Raw genomic sequence first — 22,512 nt, 5'->3', positions numbered from 1 at the left:
CTCTCGTCAGCTGAGCATCAGAGAAGATATAAAAAGGGCTGAGTGGCAGGAGGAGGGCCGGGACAATTCTCTCCTCCTGCTGTGAGGTGGGAGCTGTGACCCTGGAGTCCCAATAGCCCCACCTGCCTCTCGGCTGCCCCTGCCGGAAACTCCACAGGGCCTGAGCCCAGACAGCAGGAGCCCAGGTAAGCCGCCCCAGGTGCAGAAGTGACCTTGGCTGCAGGAAGTCCTGTCTCCTGCCTGCAGCTAATTGCAGTCGCTGCAGAGGAGCCGACCTAATTACACAAAAGTATGTGGCTCCCACATTCCTGGGCCACCACACAATCTCACACATCTCACAGGAGATGCAGCCCCCGACTCCTGCTCTGGCCCCAGCCCCTCACTGTTCTGCTGAGCCCGCAGAGATGGTCCCCTCTCCTACAGCTCTCTAGGAGCTCTTTGGGGCTTCCCCAGCAGCAGTTCCCTCCACTCTCCCTTGCCTGCCTCTGAGGCACTTAACTCTCATCTTTACCTAATGTAAATATTTAATCCTGCACATCTAGGCACTGTCCATCACCTGCCTCTAGCCTGTTCTCTGCTCATCCAAATGGTCCCCCTGCCAGACCTGGGAGTAACGGTAGGACTCTGCGGGGCTCCCTCACCCTGCAGAGCTCCCCACACAGCCTGGCACCCCCCCACCCACCGCAACACTTAACCACCGGTGGGGATGACAAATTGTACAACTCACAGTGATGCAGGCACTCTGAGCTTCAGTTTTCTCACCTGTCACATGGTGCTCACACTGCCTACTTCACAGGGTTTTTTGGAGGATGAAATCTAACTTGGTGCCAGGTGTATAATAGGTCCTCCATCAACATTTCCTGAATTGAACTGTAAGCCTCATACCAACGGAGCTATAACAGCAGACCAGGAGCTTGTGCATCTAAGACAGCTCATCCATCCACATGTAAGTATCTCTTCCTCCCTGTACCCATTCTAAGGGACTCCTGTGTCTGCCAGCTGCCCCTGCCTCTTGTGTGATGTAGGGTCAGGAGATGGTAGGCAGGGCAGAGGAAGGACAAAACTGGAGAAATGCTTTGTTGGAGGGTGGGCCCATCTATATCACCAAGAGTTGGGGTGTGGGGAGCACAGAGCAAAGGAAAGCTGGTTGGGGAGGAAACTGCTGCTGGGCACACGGGCTCAAGTGTGCCTCTGGGGCACAGGACAGGGACTCCCACTGTTCAACTTTCCTTCAAAAGACAATAAAGGGACAGCTTTCTAATTACTTCTGGGTGCCAGAGTGTGCAGAGGCCTGGCCACTTAGGGCCCTGGGGCTATGAGGGTTATACACCCATTATCTTGTTAATGCTCACAACGTCCCTGAGGCATATTCTCCGTCAAGCAGATGAAGAAACTAAGGTTCAGAAAGGTTAAGTAACTTGCCTGAGGTTACACAGCAACTGAGAGCCTGAGCCAGGTCCCCCTCCAGATCTGCTGTTTCCTGAGCCTGACCTCCGACCCCTGTCACACAGCCTCTGCTCTTCTCTCATTAGCACTTTACTCAGGACAGCAGAAGGAGGGAGGTGCCTACTGAGCAACTCCTGCTCTGGTTCTTAGAGAAATGCTGCCTTATGGACCCACCCCCTCTGAGCAGCCCCCTTTCCCTAAGCAAGGAGAGCTGTGCCCTGCCCAAGAGGGCTAGAGAGCTAGGTGGGCTTCTGGGAAGAGGTGATCTCTGTCCACCTGGAATGATGAGCACGTCTTAAGATGGGGATCTGGCAGAGGAAGCAAAGACGTGAAGTGAGATTGCACAGGTTTCCACAGGAGAGAAGGCAGTACCATGGACCCAGCCATGAAGGAAACAAGCAGGCTGAGATGCCCAGCGCACGGCCGGCAACCTAAGCGCAGGCCCACCTCAAAGGGCCCAAGTGCCCTGGTGAGAAGTCAGGCCGTCCTTCCAGAGGCAGCCGGGAGGGACGTGAGGGAAGCTGGCCTTCAGGAAGCAGGCTGGTGAGAGTGAGATGGGCAGAGCTGGGCAGGGGCCTGCCTCCTCCTCGAGCTGAGGTCTGCGTATCAAGGGCACCTCTGACTCCCTCTCACCCAGAACCCTCGGGCCCCTGCCCAGGAAGGGACAGTGCAGAGCACAGCTTCTGAATCCAGAGAAAGGTTCTTTTCAGTCTTTCGAGAGACTCATCCCGGAGCAGATCCAGAAGGGATGTTTCAGAGTAGGGAGGGGGGCCATGAGGTGCCCCTCACCCCATCTTTCACACCCCTGTGCGGGGGAGCCCCACACCTGTGCGTCTTCCACAGGCCTGGCCTCCCTGAGAAACACTCCAGCACTGCTAGAGGTCACCCATCAGCCCCCGTCTGACATCTACCCACACCCCCGTCCACACTGCAGGCGCTTACAACCTCTCTCCCTTCCTCCCCTGCCGGATCCCGGCTTCTCCTTCAGGCCTCAGCCTGGATGCAATCTCCTTCTCTAATGCTGCCCTCCTCCGTGTTCCCACAGCTCTCGGCGCTTCTGCCCACAGTCTGCACTGGATAAACACCAGCTGAAGGAACAGCCTCACAGACACCATTTCCTGACCTCTGGACGTGACCGTCAGCCCCCAAAGCACAAGGCCCACCGTCTCCTGCTTCTCCAGGGCCTGCCTGGGCCTTGCACACACAGTACTGCACACAGCATATCCTCACTAAAGACCCAGCATGGGCCTCTGCATACTGCATGCGCAAGTTAAAAGAATAAGATATTTATTTTCCTCTAGTAGAGCAGAAGAGAGATTTAAATATTTGATACCTGGTATCGGAGAGAATAAAGGGAAGCCAACACTCTCACTACTGGGAGGAAGGTAAATTAGTCCTAACTTTTTGGAAGGCAACTTAGCAAAAGGTAGCAAAAGCCTGAAAAACAGATACCTCAGATATCTTTTTGAGAAATTAAATTTCTAAGCATTTATTCTTAGGGAAACAGCTGTCTGAGGGAAGCTCATATTAATATAAGGAGCTTCATCACGGTGTGGTTAAGTGATGGCTGACAGCTATACAACCACGTATGAGACAGTGGTTTTGAAAACCGGAGCACATTTGTACCATAGGCCCTCCTCACAAACGATGGTGTAGAACGTAAAAGGTTATCATGATATGTTGAGGTATACACAGCAATACATACCATGATATATTGGTAAGTGAGAACAAGTTACAAAAATGGACCATACCATTTTATAAGTGGAGAAAAATGTATACAGAGGGGAAAAAAGAAAAGACGAGAAGACTCCAAAATGTTAATTGTGGTTAACTCTAGTTTTTCTAAACGTAGCCTATAGTACTTATGTAGAATAACACTATCCCTTATTCAGGAGTTAAGATGGGAAAAGCCCAATAATATTTTCTGCCCCACAACACATATACACATGAGATGGCACTAGGCTTGCCTCCCACCCAGACAAGTCAGGTCACCAGTGACCAGCCCAAGTCTTGTTTTGATCCTCAACTAAATCTGTTCACTGAGTAACAGAAAACATTATACCCCAATTGTTGTTGGGCTTCCCTGGTGGCTCAGAGGTAAAGAATCCACCTGCCAATGCAAGAGATGAGGGAGACATGGGTTCAATCACTGGGTTGCGAAGACATCCTGGAGTAGGAAATGATAACCTACTCTAGTATTCTTGCCTGGAAAATCCCATGGACAAAGGAGTTTGGACTGTAGTCCATGGGGTCACAGAGAGTCAGACATGACTTAGCAACTAACAACAACAACAGAAAGCATTACATCCCAGTACAGATATCTAGTAGTCACCAGCCTATGCCCCTTACAGGAGTGCCCAGCAACTCCGTGCAAGAGGGAATGACACCTGCTCTCTGGACGGTGGGTGCTGGTCTCAGTATCCCCCAGAGTCATGTGATAATAAAGATGATATATATGGTGGAACCAGCCAAGGGTGTAACCCAGCCAGGAACAGCATCAATCTATTAATTGCAGCATTAATTCACTTAGGAGCTGATGACTTCATCCGTCACACTGGGGCCCTGTAAGCACCTCCCTTGGGTCTTCCTCATTCTCTCAAAGTAGGGCACAGGAGACATGGAGTGGGTGTTGGCCCAGGCTGCTGGCCCAGCCAAGCCCAGCAACAGGGAGGGAATGGACAGTGATGCAATGCTGACTCCATGCCAGGCACAATGGTTGGCACCTCACACACTAACAACCCTCAGAGCAGATCAGCACGGAGATGTGGGAATCCCAGTGTCTTCACCCATAAACTGGGAATGTGAGGCAATGGCATGACTTTCTCAGGGTCACACAACTAAGAAGCGTCCAAGCAGAGATTTGAACTCTGATACCCCTGTCTCTTCCATAACTCTCACACCTCCAAGATGGCAGGACTCAGATCCCCAACCACACGACCCACACCCCCTAAAGCTCAAGCAGCCCATGGCAGTGGAATCAAAGCGAGGTGAAGCACACAAACCCAGGGCCAGTTCCTCCCTCCTCACCTTGCCCTTGCTTGTAAATGGAAGAGCCTGGGGCTGCCTCTCGGCCATCTTGCTATCACGGATCAAGGGCAAAATGATCGAGAATGTGCTCACCTGGCCCAGAGGCTGCTCGTGGTCTGGTTGCATCACAGCACACTGGTCCTGTCCAAACTATCACAGAGCAGCTCGGGTGCTGCTGGAAGAGCCTGGGCCCCCGCTATTAGGGTGGGCCTGTGTGGGTGGTGCTACGTGAGGGAGAGAGTAAAGGGGGGCCCACCGTGCAGGTCTCTGTTGTCGAAACCACGAAGCAAAATATTTTCATTCATGAGTTCATCCAGCCTAAACATGCATCTAATCCCCAGGAACTGGCAGTTCAAAACGGCTCCCAGGCGGAAGAAAGACAGCGCTCAGTTCAAAGGCGAAAGGAGCCAGGCTTTACCGCTTATCACCCAGTGACCATCAACAGAGTGCCTGGGCTCACCAAGCTCCAGGACAGCCAGGGAGGACGGCTTCTTAAAGGCGCCAGGGTCCCAGCACCTTCAGCCCTCAGTCTGCCCACCCTCCTCCTCAACTGGGCCCTGGGACAGAAGGAGAAGGGGCCTTTCTGCTTGGTTGCTGGGTGCAGATTCCCTCTCAAGATGGGTCTGAACTTGACACAGAAGCAGCGGCCGTAGTCTAGGATAGGGGAGGAGGAACACAAACAGGGCTAGATACACCTTCCGCCCAAGCAGACTGCCAGTTTCTGCCAGGAGGGGTCTTCAGACACCCAGCGACCACGGAGAAAGGCAGGAGAAGGGAGGCCTGGGCTCTACACTGCTGTGCTCTGCACCAGCTGGGAACAGGCAAGGGTCAGCATCCTCGCCTCTCCCCACAAGGCTGGCCGTGAGTTCCAGGAGGCAGGCTTGGGCTCCTCTGGCCCCAGGAGCTGGCCCTGGGGCCTCTCTGGCAGGGCTGGCCAGGTCCTCTACCTCGAAGGCAAGTTGGCTATAGTCATGGAGCTCTCCAAAGATGATTCCTGGGCAGAGAGTGTTATGCGATCCAGAATTTGTCATTTCTTCTAGGAAATTAGGTTGCCTTGGGTGGGGGGTGGAGGGGAAAGCAATCCACCCTATGGCCCCTGCTTGACCAATACTTTCAAAAAAATTATCTGGTACAGCAAGCCAAGTCCTTGAAAAACTAATTTTGCATGACACCACACACATTTTTCCCTTGGAGGTCTGTGTGCATGTGTGCTAACTCGCCTCAGTTGAGTCCAACTCTTTGGGAGCCCATGGACTGTAGCCCATCAGTATCCTCTGTCCATGGAATTCTCGAGGCAAGAATACTGGAGTGGGTTGCCATTTCCTTCTCCAGGGGATCTTCCCAACCCAGGGATTGAACTCACGTCTCTTAAGTCTCCTGCGTTAGCAGGTGGGTTCTTTACCACTAGTGTTCGATAGCATCACTTCCCTGGTGGCTCAGATGGTAAAGAATCCGCCTGCAATGCAGGAGACCTGGGTTGGGAAGATCCCCTAGAGGAGGGCATGGAAACCCACTCCGGTATTCTAGCCTGGAGAATACCTATGGACAGAGAAGCCTGGCAGGCTAAAGTCCATAGGGTCGCAAAGAGTTGGACACGACTGAGCAACTAAGTACAGCAATCCCTTCCACTAATGGTTTAAAATTCAGCATTCAAAAAAGTAAGATTATGCCATTCGGACTCATCACTTCATGGCAAATAGATGGGGAAAATGTGGAAGCAGTGACAGATTTTCTGGGGCTCCAAAATCACTGCCAGTTGTGACTGTACCCATGAAATTAAAAGATGCTTGCTCCTTGGAAGGAAAACTATGACCAACCTAGTCAGCATATTAAAAAGCAGAGAAATCACTTTGTTGACAAAGGTCCATATAGTCAAAGCTGTGATTTTTCCAGTAGTCATGTGTGGATGTGAGAGTTGGACCATAAAGAAGGCTGAGCGCCAAGAATTGATGCTTTCGAATTGTGGGGATGGAGAAGACTCTTGAGAATCCCTTAGACAGCAAGGAGATCAAACCAGTCAATCCTAAAGGAAATCAGTCCTGAATATTCACTGGAAGGGCTGATGCTGAAGCTCCAACACTTTGGCCACCTGATGTGAAGAATCAACTTATTGGAAAAGACCCTGATGCTGGGGAAGATTGAAGCCGAAAGGAGAAGAGGGTGGCAGAGGATGAGATGGTTAGATAGCATCACTGACTCAATGGACACGAGCTTGAGCAAACTCCAGGAGATAGTGAAGCACAGGGGAGCCTGGAGTGCTGCAGTCCATGGAGTCACAAAGAGTCGGGCATGACATGGCAACTGAACAACAACAAGAATCCTTTCCAAGCTTACTGGCAGTGCTACCAGATTTTATGGTGAGAAACTAAAGCACCTAGACTGGACATGCAATTTGCAGCTGGAGAGAATTCTGAAGTCCTGTTTCCTACCTTCCAGGCTTGTGACCCTCAGACTGCAGCTTTTTTCCTGGACCTCCCGTCTTTCCCATGGAGGACAGGGAGGGTCCCAGAGAACCACAGGTGACCGAGCCCCAGTGTTCACTGCACCCACGTGCCAGAAATTTCCCAACCTCTCTGCTAATCCTCCCCCTGCAAGGTAAAGTCCCATTTTACAGGTAAGGAACCTGAAGTTCAGTGGGATGAAGCAACATGCCCCGGATCACATAGGTAATAAATAGAAATGTCAGGACAGAACCCAGAATTCCAAAAGGTAAGTGAGCCTAGAGACAAGATCCAGGCAAGGCCAGGACTTGCTTTCTTGCACAAAGTCCTACTCAGTGGCTGTCTGTTCTCATGCAGCCGGAGAACATCAGGGACCTCCAGGAAAGAGGTCTCTAGCCCCAGGGATGGTACTGTGAAAGCCAAGCTTGGGTTTGCAAGTGGCCCGCTCACCTCCTGCATCCTCTCCTACCCTGAGCAATCCCGGCCTCTCCCACTTTCTTAGTGGAAAATACTCTAAATTTGGAACCAGAAAGAACCCTTGGCTCTAGGCCCAGCTCTGACGGTGATCTCGAGGAAGTCATTTCGCCCACATGAGGCTCAATTTGCTCACCTGCGAGATGGAGATGACCATTGTGTTGGCCCTGCCACCTCATGATGTTGCTGAAAACACTCTGCCACAAAATGGGACAAGGCTGTAGCTTGGATGTGGGCTTCAGTTCAGCTGCTGGAGTTTCAGACTATGCCCTCAGATCCCTTTCACCCCTCAGAGCAGGGTGGCAGTGCTCCCCAGGTACAGCCCAGGGCTCACCTCCTCTCCCATGAGAGTCCCCCCAAAAGCATGCCCCTCCAGAGACTCTTATAATCCTGGTGGTCATCTGCTGACCTTGCTCCAGGATACACTGCCCCAAGCTGGGCATTGAAATTATGGGGTTGGAGTGGGGCCAGTGCGGTATAGTGATTATCAGGGTGCCTTCAACCCAGGCCTGTCTGGTTCTAGGGACCCCACTCTGCTCCATATTAGCTGTGTGACCTTAAGCAAGTTCCTTCATCACCCTGAGATTCCGTTTCCATAAATTTTTAAGTGGGAAATCATAGTATCTATCTCATTGGACTCTTGGGAAGACTGAAAACATGTAAAGTTCTTAGGACAAACTCAGTGGGAGGCTGAACTCCATCAAATTATGTGACAGCCTCAGACCTAAACAAGGGCAGAGAAAGGTCTAGAGCAGTACTGTCCAACAGAAATATAATACCAGTTTCAAATACAATTTTTAATTTGAGAAGCCACTCTTAAAGTGAACAGAAGCAGGTGAAATTAATTTTCATAATATATTTTCTTTAACTCAATATACCCCAAATATTATAGTTTCAATGTGCAATTGAATATAAAAAGTTATTAACGGGATATTTAACTTTTTTTATCCTATGTCTTTGAACTCCGGTGTGTATTTTACACTTACAGCAGGTGTCAATTCAGATGCTAGGTTTTCCTCAGAAATACTCAATCAGTATTTAGGTCTCATAAAATTTACAGTTGTAAAAGTAAATTCACATACCCCAGTTATTCCAAACATACTTAAAAGTTTTCTAATAACTTTCTGAGTCCTTGGGTCTGCTTTTTATAGTTTTTTCTCTCCTCCCTGCTGGCAGGCTGTACTTGTTTTTAAAATTAAATTAATTAAAAAGTTTAAATATTGAAAATTCTGCTCTTCGGCTGCATTAGTCACACATGAAATGTTCTAAAGCCCCACATGGCCAACGGCTCCTGAACTGGACAGTGCAAGCTGAGGTGTCTCAGGAAAATGAGATCCCAGTTAGAGGACCATTCACTCAGGGACCCCATCAGAGCAGAAATGGGCCCCTCCTATAAGGCTGCGACTGTAGTACCACCTGAGGCAGGTAAATGACGAGGGCTCTGTGCAAACTCTCTTACTCTCCCTGAACCTCCTGTTCCCTCAGCTTCCTTTCAGAAAATGTGCCCATTTCACAGCTGCCCTCGTCAGTAGAGGTCCCTCAACTCTTCCCAGGGATGTGCCTCTCTTCACAGCCTAAGACTTTGTTAACAACAATTATTGGAACCTCAAGGCAAAAATGATGAAGATGCCTTCTCAGTCCACTAATGAGCCTCCTGTTGGAAGGCCTGAGCCAGTTTTTCATTGTTTATGTGTGCATGCCAGAAGGCTCTGGAGATGGAAGGAGAAGGATCGAGCACAGTAAGAGGAGGAACAGCTTGCCAGCAGGAGGAGAGGGGAGACTACAAGAAAGAAGACTCCAAGACGCAAAGAGCAGAGCGCTGGAAGTGTGCCCCATCTTCACAGGGTATCACAGCCCAGAACAGGCATGACAGCAGCCTGGAGTGACCATGACACAGCTCAGCTCTCACACTCATGCCTTCTGAGTCAGGGAGTGTGAAACCCATGAAAACATGACAGAAGGACTCTCATGAAGAAGAGTAAAAGGAAGTAGAAGCTGTGAGAAACCCAGGAAACCAGGAGCTAGCCATTTCCCAGAAAGCCAGGACATGTCTGCTTAGGACACACTGAGATATGTGTGTACAACTGAAGCAATTTTAAAAAGAAATAAAAACAAAGCACACACAAAAAAGTTACAGAAATCATTTAAATTTGGTTGATAAAACTACTCTTGTATGCAGCCTGATCTCTGAATCCATTATGCTTTTTTATCTTATTTAAATAACCTTTTTCTAATCATTTTTTTTTAATTGAAGTATAGTTGATTTGCAATGTTGTATTAAATTCTGGTATACAGCACAGTGATTCAGTTATACATACATATGTACATTCTTTTTTATATATTCTTTTGCATTATAGTTTATCATAGGATATTGAATGTAGTTCTCTGTGCTATTGTTATGGTCACTAAGTCATGTCCAACTCTTTGCAACCCCATGGACTGTAGCCTTCCAGGCTCCTCTGTCCATAGGATTTCCCAGGCAAGAATATTGGGTTGCCATTTCCTTCTCTGGGGGATCTTCCTGACCCAGGAATCGAACCCAAATCTCCTGCTTGGCAGGAAGATTCTTTACCACTGAGCCACCTGGGAAGCCTGTGCTATTCAATAGGACCTTATTGTTTATCCATTCGGGTCCATTATATACTTGTGAGTTTGTTTTTGATACCTGTGAGTTTGAGCAAGCTCCAGGAGTTGGTGATGGACAGGGAAGCCTGGCATGCTGCAGTCCAAGGAGTCACAAAGAGTCAGACACGACTGAGTAACTGAACTGAGCTGACTTCCGAAGGGGAATATAAGCTCCATGCAGGCAGGAGTTTCTATTTTTCTCTCTGCTGTATTCCCAGCACCTGACACTCAGTACATTGGATGGATGGATGGATGGACTCCAAGCTGCCACCTAAACTCAACACACTTTCATCATTCAAAAAATATTTGTTTTCCATGGGTCACTTGCTCTAAGTTTTACACTGATCACGTATTTTTCATACAGAGAAAGTTCTAGATGTTCAGTTCAAAAAAAAATTTAATCACTTACCCACAACAGACTCCAATCTGTCCCCAGAGAGTATGGTACCTCCCTCTTCAAGCCACAAGAAGGGGAGTGAACACAGCAAGTACACACTAACCACGAACAGAGGTGTATGACTGTCTGTGGCAGGTCCCCTTCGTCACCCAGACCTGGGCAATCAACCTCTGGACGTGGGTGGAAGAGAGATGCAACACCAACTCTCCCCTGGGTGCCCCTCATCACCACAAGCCAAGAAGACCTTGTAGCACACAACTCCCTTTTATCTCAGAAGAGTTGACTCAGGGCTTGGTGGTGCCACGTGACCTGCATGTGGTGGGTCCAGAAAAGGAGCCGCCTGTGCAGCAGCATTTATACCTGTGTTTAATTTCTGCTTTAATAAGACAAGTAAAATGCCTACCTAAAGGCCAGCTGACTGCAGGACGCACATTTCCGGATTAACAGCTCTGTTAGAGATGTTTCCAGCAAGCAAATGACCTCTCTGTGATGTCTATAATTATAGCCACATAACATATAAATCTCAATACACTTTTAATAAGCAGTTAATACTCTGATATAAAATATTTACATCTCAACCAAATTCATCCTGCACGGAGTAGCCCTGGTTGACCGCGTTATTAAATCCGTGGCCATCAATCAGTCACCCGAGCTAAACAGAGAGCTAAGGGAGCTGAAGCGAGCTTCCTTCCCGCTCAGCACAGGCTAATGCCTCCCTGGCCTAGGAGTTTAAATATCACCAAATGCCTTCTGCCCATTGTTCTCCTGGGGTGCCAGGACTATCATCACGTCAAAGCCATCCCTCCTAGCTCCCCAGCCAGAAGCCTCAGCAACCCCCCAAAGCCTCCCTCCACCTGCACCCCACCTTTGGACTGATACATCACGAGGACCTACGACGGGTCCCAGGCAGGCTGCCAGGGCTGCAGATGACAGCACACAGCCCCTGCAGGACTCAACAACACAGCCAGCACCGCCTTCTAATCCAGAGCAAACGTCACCTCCCCTCAAACCATCCTGAGCAGCTAAGTCACAGCAGCCGGGCATCCCTGAAGCCTCTCTCTCGCTCCCCACACCCCATCCGGCTGCAGTTCCTCTTGGCCTTCCCTTCACTGTGCATCCAGGCTAACCCCAGCAGCCCTGGACCTCCATGCTGGCCTGAGTCTTCACCATCTCCAACCAGGATCTCTGTGACCACCTTTACTCTGACCCCGATTCTGCCCGTCTTGGCACAACAGAGCAGCTAGAATCTCGCTTTACACTTTAAAAGGAGGATTCTGTGGCGTCAGACTCCACACCAGAGCTCCTTTGCGGGCTCTGTGCCGTGACCCCCAGCAGGCCAGAGAGGCCAGAGAACTCATTGTGGAGAAAGGTTGTACGTGCATGAAAATTATAGAGCCTTACAAGTGAAACTGACTCTGCTGAAAGAGTTAATTTTTAAAATTTGTGACACTGTGATATGTATGCATTAAATCACAGGGTCGGTGCCTGCTGTAAAACCAAACTCGGGGTGAGAAGAAATATTTCAAGCTATCTGAATAGTTTTCATGTAGAATAAAAATATCTGTAATTTGCATTGTTGAGAAAGTTACAGATGGGATTTTTGCCTACAATCATAATTGAAATGTATGCTGAATTTCAGTTGAAGGTTAAGGAAAATAAAAGTGTCCTTTTTTTTTTGGCCATTCATGCTCAAAGATCCCATGAACTCTATCCATGAGCTCCTTGGGCATCCAAGGATAGCAGGATACTGATCTACACAGCAACGTGCACCCCTTACCTTCTCTCTACTCCTCGGCTCCTCTCTGCTATGGTCATTCCACTCCAGGCTCCCTGGCCTCTGGCTCTTCCTCAAACACATCAGATACAGTCTTGCCTTAGGATTTGTCCTACCTACTTGGATACCGTCTTCCTTTCCTTCAAGTCTCCACTCAAATCTTACCTGCTCATGGGAGGTACTCTGCCCCTCGAGTCGAGTCCTGCTCTGCATTTTTTTTTCCTTTATTATGTAGCATGTATTACCTTCTAACATGCTCCATTGTTCACACATTTATTATAGCAGTTATGTACACTATTCCCTCCTCTCCTTCTCTCTGCCACTCCCTCCCCCCTCCATGTCTCTTCTTTTTTCCTCTCCTAGAATATAAGCTCCTTGAAGACAGAGGTTTTTGTCTACTTTGTTCAGTGATTCATCCCTAGTTTCTAGAACAGGGCCTGGCAGGTAATAGGAATCCAGATATTTGCTGGATTAAAAAAATGAACGAATGATAGAACCAATGAACAGATAGCCTCCTTGTGGTCTCACTCTGCATCAGCCAGTGTCCTCTAATCCATCCTTTCTCACATCTGATCCCATCACTCGCCTCCTAAGACTTATCAGGAGCCTCTACCACAGCTGGAATGGAGGCTGACTTCCTACCAAGACCCTCAAAGCCCTCCTGGTGTGCTGGTCCCTACCCACTTCTTCAGCCTCATCTCAGCCTTTCATCCTAAACACCCCAGATCTCTGTACCTACCTTGGTTTTCATTGTTTTGCAGTCTTCCATTGGACTCGGTCTCTGTGAGACCCCATCTGGTTGAGTTCCCCTTTGGGTCCCCAGCAGCCAGCTCTAGGCCTGGTGCCCAGCAACCGTGTGATGGATGCATAAATGAGTGAATAAACCAGTGGATGAACCAGGAGTAGAAGCTACCTGGCTGCCATGCAGGCAGCAGGCTCACTGACACGAGGCACACACCCCAGGTGGGGCCAGTCACCCTGACTCCTAGCTGAGCACCTCACTGGGGACCCACAGAGGCTGGTTCTCAGTTTGAAGAGATAATCCAGCTAATAACAGGATTAGTTCAGGCACATCCCCTAAACCAGACTCTTGAAACCTCTGCCTGGGCAAACATTTATAGCCGGCCTCTGCCAGGATCCCACCTTCACCAACCCCAGGCTGGTCCCACCATACACAGCTCCGTAGCTCCGCCAAGCCCCCCGTGGGGCCACAGGTGAGGGCTCAGGGAGGAGCAGCCTACAGGAGACCCTGATGTCCCCAGAGCCATGAGTCCCCACCGCACAGTCCTCCGCCCCTGCGATACCACCTGGTCTCACTTGTGCCAAGAAAGATTAGGCACACACAGCAGAAAAGGAGACCCCAAGAGGGCAAACACCAGCAGCTCTGAGCTGACAAGTGACATGCGACGGCACCTAGGGAAGCAGGCTCTAGGACCGAGCCGAGCGCACGTGGGGTGATGATGCTACCACGGTATCTCAGGTGCCAGCATCCGGAGGCTCTATCCAACAGGGTACCAGCCTGGGTGACTCTGGCTTCTGCCACCCAAGACACACCCTCTCTCTTACTGGCTCCCTTAAAACCACGAAATGACTATACAAGTCCCCAACTCCAGGGGGACAACCGTGGAGGAGTGACAGACAAGGCTTACAGGGTTGGTGTCAGCCAATGGCCAGACAGCAGAGGAAGCTGAATTGTTCAAGGCTGGAGCTAGGGTCTGGGAGAAGCAGCCACACAAAGGCAAGTTGTAGAAAGTGTGATGAGACAGGGCTGCCCAACTCCAAACCCTTCCCTCACGACTGTCCTAATTCTGCCACTGTAAAACCTCGGACAACTTAACCTATCAGAGCTGTGTGGTCTGATATAGTAGCTGCCATTCACATGTAGCTATGCAAATGAACATTAATTAAAATTAAATAAAATCAAAATTTAGTTCTTTTGGACTTCCCTGGTGGTCCAGTGGTTAAGAATCTGCCTGCCGATGTTGAGGACATGGGTTCAATCTCCGGTCCGGGATGATTCCACATGTTGTGCAGCAACTAAAGCCTGTGTACCACAACCATGGAGTCCATGTGTCACAACTACTGAAGCCCTTGCTCCTAGAGCCGGTGCGAGTATGCTCAGTCATGTCCGACTTTTTTGCGACCCCCTGGATGAGTAGCCAGCCAGGCTTCTCTGTCCATGGAATTTTCCAGGCAAGAATACTAGAGGGGGTTGCCATTTCCTACTCCAAGGGATCTTCCCAACCCAGGGATCAAATCTACATCTCTTGCTTCTTCTGCATTGGCAGGAGGATTCTTGGGCCACCTGGGAAGCTCATGAACTTAAACATAATTGCTGTGGAAATAAAACCCAGCACAGTGCCTAGCAGGTAGTAGGTGTTTGGCACCTTTCACCCTTTCCATAAACCCCCGTCACTCTTGTGACTCATTTCTGCTCATGCTGCCTCCTTGAAGCCCTCTCGGGTGGCAGCTGCTCAGTCCCCATAACATGCCTCCCTCAGGGCTGGGAAACCTCACCATCCTCTTTGCTCTCCACTGACAGCATCACACACAGCTGTGATGCTGTCACCCTACATGGACGCCCTCAGAGGATGAGGAGCTTACTCAGTTAGGAAACTGTACGCTAACAAAATCATTGAAAGGACTAGAAAAATTAGCTGTAGATGGGCCTCCAGCAAAGTCTTCCCAACCCCACTGAGCCTATCTGCCAATGTGAAGAAAGTGTGGCTGGCAGAGTAATGGCTTCCCAAGGATATCCATGTCATAAATCTTGGAACTGGTGAATGTTTCACATTTCATGGCAAAAGGGAATTAAGGTAGTAGATGAAACTATGGTTGCAAATGGTCTTCTTTTAGACAGGGAAATGATCCTGCATTATTTGGATGGGCCAGTATGATCACAAGAGTCCTTAAATGCAGCAGATGGAGGTAGAAGAGCCAGCGTCAGAACGATGTGGTGTGAAAAAGTCATGACCAGCTATTGCTGGCTTTGAAGATGGAAGGGTCCATGCGCCAAAGAATGGAGGCAGCTTCTGGAAGCTGGAAAAGGCAAGAAAATGGATTCTTCCCTGGAGCCTCCAGCAAGGAATGAAGCCCTGATGACAACCTTGATTTGAGCGCAGTGCGATCCATTTCAGACTTCTGACCTCCAGAACTATAAGATAATTAGTTGGTGTTGTGATCATTTGTTACAGCATCCATGGGAAACTAAAACGGATTTTGGTACCAGAAGTAGGGGGGGGTGTCTCTAAGAAATACTTAAAAGAGTGGAAGTGACTTTGCAATTCCAGTTGCAGAGACTGGAAGAATTTTGAAGAGCATGACAGAAAGCCTAGTTTGCCTTGTACAGACTATTAGTGGAAATATGGACATTAACAGCTCTACTAGTAAGGACTCAGAAGGGAAGAGGAACATGGTAGGGAAAAAACCTCAATCACCTTAGAGAATACTTAAATTGTTGTGAACAGACTATTAGTAGAAATATGGATGTTAAAGGTGCTGCCAGTGAGAGCCCAGAAGGAAATGAGGAAATGTTAGTGGAGACTGGAAGAAAAAGGATCCTTGTTCTAGAGTGACAGGAAAGTCAGTGGAATTGTGCCCTGCAGTTATGTGGAAAGCAGAACTTGCAAGTGATGAATTTGGATATTTAGCTGAGGAGAATTCCAAGAAAAGTGTCAAAGGCGTGGCCAGGTTTATTCTTGATTGCTGCTTGTGGTAAAATGCAAAAGGAAAAAGATAAACTGAAGAACTGGTGAAAAGGAACCAGAACTTGGTGATTTGGGAAATTCTCAGCCTATCTGGATTGCAAGACACTAAAATTAAGAGATTCACTGTCAGGAAAACAGATTCTAGGGTAAAAACTGAGGGTGTGGCTAGACAATCTTTTGCTAGTACCTCAGAAAGATCAAAAGGTCACAGGATTCAGTCACACAAAAGGCTCTTTGAAAAGATTAAGTGTGTGACTCATAGGTCCCCCTCAGCCATCTCAATGGAAGCCAAAACAGATGAGATTGCCCAGCAAAAACCTGGGGAGGAGGAGACCTACAAAGTTCTTGAGAATGTTACACCAGAAGAAACACTGCCAGTTTGCAATGAAGTGCAAAGAGAGGTGACTAAATGAAAGAAGGCTGTATGAACTTCAAAATTGTCCATGCAAGAAGCAGGTTGATCAAACTCCTTAAATGCAAATACATGATACCTATAATGAAAAAGGAAGGATGACTCAGAGCTTGGAGCCAAGAATCCCAGAAGTGGCCTCGAAATCAAATGGAGTTTGACCGCTGGATTTCAAAATTGCTTGGGACCAATGACCTTTTTTTCTTTATATTTTCTCCCTTGCTTAACAGAAATTTCTATAACTGTTACCTTATGCCTGTTTCACCATTGTGTTTTGGAGCAGAAAACTTGTTTACTGAACTTCACAGGGTCATATGTGAAATGAACTATGCCTCAGGATGGATTATACCCAGAACCTCATTCATACTTGATTTAATAGGGTATCAAGAAGCTGCCACTGCAACTGCTGACTTCAACAACACACTTCCACAGCTGCAATCCAAGGATGCAAAGTGAAGTCACTTTCACAAGTGCCTCTTCACACCCCAAAAAACCGGTAACCAGGCACTAGAACTGTGACACAGGAAAGTCAACAGCATCATGTCCATGCTTGCTGTTGTCAGGCTTGTTGCCAAGGCAGCAAGAAGCTAACCTCCACTTCATCTCTGCCTTCCAAATCTTGTTCAAATGCACCTACTTACATCCAGACTTCAGCTGGAAGAGAATCTGAGCCATATACTTTTTGCCTTATTAACACTTGCATGTAGGAAGGTACACTGGAAAGAGGTTGGTACACAGTCAACCATTATGCTAAGTACCATTTCACTCAGTCATCAAGGCAACCTAAAATAAATGCAAATGTTATTCTCAATTTACAAATGAAGAAACTGAAGCTCAGAGAAATTAACAGACTCACATAAGACCATACAACTAGGAAGGAACATGGATAAAACCCAGGATTCTCTAAATTTAAAGTTTATGTTTTTAATCATTATATTCATGCCAGGGTCAACCTGGTGTTTGAGGGATCCAAAATATAAAGTAGGAGATAACAGAGGTGCATATTCAAAGCAACAGCAAAAACTGGCATAAAAACAAATATGATGGACCAAGTGAAGGAAGTGTTAAGTCCTAAGTAATTACAACTATAAATAGTCCTAAAGAACATGTGACATTTCAGACACTGTTCTAGGTAGTTGGGATACAGCAGTAACCAAAACAGACATGTGTCCTGCTCCTGTCTGAATAGATTTACAGTCTGGAGGTGAGAGATATGTTAGTCAAATAACCACACAATGAACTCCTATGTACAACCATTTTGAGAACTAGAAAGGAGAGGGGTACTAGTAGAGGGTACAGCACAGGGGATGGAGAAGTCAGAGAAGGCTGCGTTGGAGAAATTGCAATTATACCAAGAAACTTCTGTTCTTCTAAGCAGAGCTACTGAATTCTAACCAGCTTCTCACAGAGAACATCTTAAAAATCCTAATGACAAGTCATGAGGACGTGATATGCAGTATGGGGACTATAATAATACTACATTGCATATTTGAAAGTTGCTAAGAGGGCAGATCTTAAATGGCCTCATTGCAAGAAAAAAGTTTTGATAACTATCCATTGTGATGGATGTTAACTAGACTTACTGTAGTGTTCATTTTGCAATATATACAAATATCAAATCATTATGTTGTATGTCTAAAACTAATATAATACTGTACACCAATTACACCTCATTAATTGACAAGGTAAAATTAATAAAAACAAAATAAAAACCCTGAATAAAATATTTTTAATCTTTTCAAAAGAACAGTGAAGAACTATCAGGCCAAAATCTACAAAAAACGAAAGGACATAGAAAGACAATCCAAATATTCAAAGCTACTTTTGCCCAGAGATTATTTTCTGATCTAGAACAAACAAAGTTGAACTATAACGGTGGTGACCTCCTAGGAAGAGGGACAAAAGTCAAAGTCTAGTTCTCACCCATGGCGGGGGCCGGAGGGGTATTTAACTCCCCACATACAGTAAGCTGAATCTCTAAAGAGCTTCAATCAGAGGATGAAATAGAAATAAATCAGCCCTCTTGGGGTCCTGAAGCTTATGTTTCAAATAACCTGAGAGTTCAAGGAATCTCAAGTTTGAATTAACTGGTAGTACCCTCAAATCCCAGCAGAGACAAACAAAAAGCTTCCCCGAAAGAATTGACCCTAAAATATTTTTTTCAAAATAAATGATCAGCACATGGTCAAAAATACTCAGGCACATAAGGAAATAAGACACCAGGAACCAGACAACTGAAACAGAGTCAGAAAAGACACTTCCCGTAGTAGAATTCTCTCACAATCTATGAAAGAATTATGGTTACAATGTATTAAAAATATAAAAAAAACAAGATGGAAAATATTTACAAGGAAAAACGCTCAAAAAACTGAAGAATTGACAGGAGTTAACTACGTGAAAGGACTTCCCTGGTGGCTCAGAGGGTAAAGCGTCTGCCCGCAATGCAGGAGACCTGGGTTCGATCCCCGGCTCGGGAAGATCCCCTGGAGAAGGAAATGGCAACACACTCCAGTGCTCTTGCCTGGAAAATTCCATGGAGTTAACTAGGTGCAAAGGGCAGGAGAGAGAGGATCGGAGAGAAAAGGCATTCCCAGTGAAAGAGCCAGTGGGCTCCATGCTTTATCCCACCATAAGGCTTCTGAATGTTAGATATTACGGAAAGAAAACAAGCAGTGAGCAGAGTTGATGTGAAAGAACCAGGATGAGTGAAGGAAGGACCCTGATAAGGTTTTGGGTCTCTATCCTGAGAATAATGACTGAAAGTGACCACTGAAGGAGGCTTTGAAAGGTTTCAACAGAAAGTGAAATGGACAAACTTGGGACTTGGAAGATCCATCTATTCTCCTCCTCAGCTCTGAAAGGACCTTTCTCCCTTCGCTGTCTGGGCACACACAACAATCCTGAGATCCACACCCAGCAGGCACAGTGACATTGGGACCCCGTGAGGGGCAGTGTCTGAAGATATAGAAAAAAGGGGAAAAAAGTAGGTGGACTTGGCAAAGTCAACTGGGGTCTCATCACTTGAGGCTACCTAGGCCCCAACGTCCACATCTATATGAAGAGTCTTCCAGCACCACGGCCTTGGGCCATCTGACCTCCCAGCTGACAGAGTCATGCAGCCTCAGCAGGCAAGGCAGCATGTATGTGCGTGTTTGAGTCTATGTGAGAGTGTGTGTGTGTGAGTGCGTGTAGGTGTGAGTGCATGTGAATGTGTATCTGTGAGTGTGTGCGAATGTGTGTGCCTGTGTGTTGTGTGTGTGACTGCATGCATATACTGTGTGATTGTGTGTGTGTCTGTGAGTGTGTATGTAGGAGTGTGTGTCTGAGGGTGTGTGTGTGTAGGAGAAGGAGATGGGGCATGGGGAAGAAGAAGAGCCAAGATTTTCAACCTCAATGTTGAACTGAGCTCTGCAGTGCAGTGTGGCTAAGTTTTCAGGGGAGCACTTGCAACGCCCCCCACCCCCCTGGAATGAGCCACCTGTTGTGGGAGGACAAACATGGCTCCCAGCAGCTCAAGAAGCTCCTCCCTCCCCACGTGAGGTGGGAGGCATGGTGGATACATCACAAACCCAGCGCCCAGCCACTCCCACCCATATAGCATTTGTTACCCCAAGGCCACCAGGCCTTTGTTCCTGCATGCCAAGAAGCCGCCAGCCTGCCCTCACCCCACAGCCGACTCCCAGAGGCTCATCGACATGTCGTGACCCCAGCAGGGACCAATACCCACTCCCGTCCCCTGCTCTGAGCCTGCCAGGGGAGCCCCCCAGGGGCAGCAGGCAGACCACTCTCAGCCCAGGCACCCCTGGCAGTGGTGAGGCCTTTGAGGGAAAAGTTCATTTCGTCAATCACCCCATTGTTGGCCTGCCAAGTGCAGGCTCGTCCTCCCCCGGTGTGTCACTGGGCGCTGTTGACACAGATGTCAACTGTCAAGGCTGCCCTCCGCCCCCCTCCCGGGGCATCCTGCAGGCCCGGCACAAGGGCCTCTGTCGCAATGCTCCCCACTGGCCCCTTGCAAGAACCAAGATTGCCACACCTTCGGAATTGCCAAAACTTGACTGGATACTTCATCATGTGGATTGGCCGTGGAGGCTGCAGCTGACACGGATAGGTATGGCAGATACTTGACTGTTTGCCAGATGACAAATCCCAACTGAGTGAAACCTGCAGACTTCACAGAATCTGCGGTGCATGCTTCCTCCTGCCCTCCCAACAGAGGGAGGCCAGTGGTAGCTCTCTGGGACCTGTTTCCAGCAGGGGAAGAAAGGGGCCGTGTCTCCATAATCCTTGCATTCGTGGGCCCAGCCAGCAGGCTGAAACCATAGCACTGGCCCAGCTACCTCCTTCCCTTTCAGACCCACCCCAACCTGTCTCTGGGAAAGACTGAGGAACAATGGGCACAACGGGAAACCAAGCAGTGGGCTCCCCGGGGCCTCCATTCACTTCCTGCCCTTCACTGGTCCCCATGGACCTCAGGATAGAGGACAGCTGCCCCATGACCATCCATGGGTGGAAAAAACCAACTAGTTGCCAGAGCATGACACCGATCCCTGAAATGCACTTAATGCGGGGTCCAGAGGAAAGCTATTAGAACGCCAGGAAAATATATGATCCATGGGAAATTCCACTCCATAGGCCACTGTGATCCTGTTGAGTTATGTGTCCTGTTTGTGGTCTTGGAACAACCCACATACCATGGCCAAGGCCGTGGGAAAGATACGAGAAGGAAAGGGAGTTGAGGTCCATTCCTAGTGAGCTCCCAGTCTCGATGGGGAAACACACAGATTGTAGCACAGGTAGGGGATATCCCCAGAGAATGGGTCAGCAGGAACCTGGGGACGGGAGAACACAGTGTGCTGGAGTGGACAAGGCAGGCAGGCTCGCCAGGGAAGTGAGCTTGTTCCAGTTTAGCCAGGTGCCACCTGGAAAGAGTAATGGCTTAATAAACTGGAACACAGTGCACAGTGCCACGTGAGGACACGCAGCCTGGACCCAGGGCCCCGTGGAGACCTCTTGGCGTAAGTCACCATCACCACAACTGCTCAGAGACTGAGACCTGCAGGAAAAGAGGTTTCTCCAAGAGTAGTCAGCCATGTGGGAACCGAAGTCCAAGGCCTGGTTGGCTCCAAGGCCAGTGTCCCCACCCCCACCAAAGGGCACTGCACCACTACGCCCTGGGCTCTTTCCCATGGCACGCTGTTCCGTGCAGCCAGTGATCCTTCACCAGGATCAGGCTGGACTCCATCCCTGAAGCCCCATCCCACGGAGCTGTAGCAAGAGGCTGGGGAGCGGGGCAGGGCTGAGGAGCCGAGCAGCATCCTGGCCTAGCCAGGGCCGGGACAGGTTGACAGTATAGGGTTTCGGGTCTTCTAATTTTGAAACATCTATGAAAGAAGTATTTTGAAATCTCATTCAATTTTGAAATTTTCTCAAGATAAAACCAAATCTGATTTGGATGTGTTGACACTTAGAACTCTGGCAGGTGCCAACCAGTCCCCCCGCCCCCGTCCATTCCCCCCCCCCCCCGCCCCCGTCTTCATGACCTTGGGGGCTGGCTCCAGGGGCCCTGCTCTACAGCCTGTCAGAAGGAGGGGCTGGGACAGGGCGGGGCCCTGTCCCTGGAGAATGCTGCCGGCAGGAGGCGGCTCACACTTGGTCACAGACGTGGCTGCTCAGGCCCCAGAGTCCCTGTGTCGAGCACAGCGGCTGGCACACAGCAGCACCCAGTGAATTAATATATCATGCTCTTGCCATCCTGACACTGTAATTCTAAAAAGCCTTCAGGTGCCTAGAACCTCAGCTTCACCCATCAAGTGAAGTCAGCCCATGCTCTCCTCCTCCCTCCAAGATGCTCTACCAGTTGAACAAAAGGGGTTGCTCGAGAAGGCCTCTGACCTGCCCAGAGTGCCCAGTTTTGACCCATGACTCCGGTATACACATGTAAAATAAGTCTACGAGAGGCCTAGGCCCAGAGACACTTAAGTGGCTTTCTTTCTCACTGCAAAGAGCCATTGCCCTGGTAGCTCCCACAGCAAACTGCTGAAGAGGCATGTGGAAAGCTACAGAACTGTGGCCACTGACCCTCTGACCCCTTTCAGAGGGCACCATACTCAGAATACCAGGCTGACACCAAGAACACTACCCAGAGGAGGATAGAGATAGTAATCTGCTGTGCAGACGCAGTGAAGAACATTCTGGAAGGCCAGATGCTTTCT

The 22,512-nt window shown here is 48.7% G+C and overlaps 1 long non-coding RNA gene across 1 annotated transcript in view; it reads right to left on the bottom strand.

Moving 5' to 3' along the window:
- Positions 1–22,512, bottom strand: part of LOC145510755 (uncharacterized) — a 241,913-nt gene that overhangs the window by 181,348 nt on the left and 38,053 nt on the right. The gene's annotated exons all lie outside the window — the stretch shown is intronic.

The sequence above is a fragment of the Giraffa tippelskirchi genome, chromosome 6, assembly GCF_054371585.1.
Source record: "Giraffa tippelskirchi isolate mGirTip1 chromosome 6, T2T-mGirTip1v1.2.pri, whole genome shotgun sequence".
Classification (NCBI taxonomy): domain Eukaryota; kingdom Metazoa; phylum Chordata; class Mammalia; order Artiodactyla; family Giraffidae; genus Giraffa; species Giraffa tippelskirchi.
The sequence above is the reverse complement of the archived record's forward strand: the minus strand, read 5'-3'. Positions and strand labels throughout refer to the sequence as shown.